General features: G+C 40.6%; 1 non-coding gene across 1 annotated transcript; it reads right to left on the minus strand.

Moving 5' to 3' along the window:
* Positions 1–951: 951 nt before the first annotated feature.
* On the minus strand, positions 952–1024 carry Trnav-aac (transfer RNA valine (anticodon AAC)). The gene has a single exon. It is a non-coding gene; the product is annotated as a tRNA-Val (tRNA).
* Between the last annotated feature and the right edge of the window lie 579 nt (positions 1025–1603).

Here is a 1603-nt window from a genome sequence, read left to right on the forward strand (position 1 = left end):
GAGTTTGTGAATTACCTAGTATCTCCCCCACTTTTAGGTTTATTTGAGTAAAACATATATATGGTAAGATTTGTATATATATATATATATATATATATATATATATATATATATATAGTTCTATATATATTGAGAAATTTATACAGTCTACATGTAGCTGCTTCTACAACGAACATACAGAACATATCCGTCACCCCAAAAGTCTCCAGTACCTCTTTGTAGTCATCCCAGTGGTGTACTGGAGCTCATCAGCTCATAAGAGCCAGTTGTTACATTTTCAGGAATCTTGTAAGTGGAATGTTAAATGTAGCCACCATGAACTATTAAGTGATATAAACTAATGAAGAGATTATATGAAAAAGAGGAATAAAGCAAACTCATGGCTTCTGAATCATTTTATCACTTATTCGTGCTGTCGGGATCCTCCCCTACTCTGTCTGTCCAAGTTACCTAATGGAGCGCTATCCCACGGGAATTCCCAACTCTGGGTTCAGCGGCCTCATGCTGGTAGCTTAGAATTGGCCAAGGTAGGAATATTTACACCAGAGAAATTGGCACTGCTACAGATCAGGGTTTGATTGACTGTTTTGTTGATTGTGTAGACATAGAGAGAAATGGAGAAAAGGCAGACAGTGCAGATTAAACTTAAAAGTGTGTCATGCCTGAAGTCATTACATTGTGAATAATACAAAAAATTAAGGAAATACTCTTCCCAGATCTAAAAACCATGATCTGACTCAGCAAAGTGTCACATCAGTGATGTGCTAGTGAAGTTCTGACGTATGTCTTTGCTGTTTTCTGTTTTGCTCCTGTCAATTGATGACCCCTTAAATAAGGCCTGTGCAATCAGCTCCTAGATGAAGCTGAGCTTGTGGGTGCCTTTGGAAAGGGGACTCATTGTCAGAGTTTTGTCAATGTCTCAAAGTGGGAAGGCAAAATTGGAATTATTTTTGGTGGTACTGGGGTTTGAACTCAGGGCCTCATGCTTGTTAGGCAGATGCTCTACCACTTGAGCCACTCCACCAGCCCCAAAGCTAGAATTTTTTTTTTTTTTTTTTGGCAGCACTGGAGTTTGAACTCAGGTACCACTTGAGCCACTCCGCCAGCTCTCCAAAGCTAGAATTTATTGAGAAGTGAAAGTCTGCTTTACAGAGGGCCTTTCCACACAGAAGCTTGGTTAGGGTCACAATCAAACAGACCAGGATTGGTGGAGACATCAAAATAGAGTCCTCAGGCTAAGAAGTGTAAGAATCCTAGGACGCAAACTGCCAGGTAGTTCCTCCCTCTCAAGAACTGATTGGGTCTTTGGGGACATATTCCTATGGAGGACAATCAAGCATTTGCCTCAGCTAGCGTCTCCTAGAACAGCAAGAAAACAAAGGAAGAGCAGGGTCTTGCTAGTGCAGACTGTAGTCTGTGTGCAGAGTGACACTTTTAGACTTCAGGGTTCAAAGTGTACATAAGATAATGGGCTTTAGTTCCCACTATTTTTTTTTTTGGTGCTGGATTCAAACCCAGTGCTTTTGCTAGACAGGCACTTGAGCCATTCCCCTAGTCCTTTTTGCTTTACTTATTTTTTGAACAAGGTCTCACTTTTATGCCC

Source organism: Castor canadensis, chromosome 7 (assembly GCF_047511655.1).
Source record: "Castor canadensis chromosome 7, mCasCan1.hap1v2, whole genome shotgun sequence".
Lineage (NCBI taxonomy): Eukaryota > Metazoa > Chordata > Mammalia > Rodentia > Castoridae > Castor > Castor canadensis.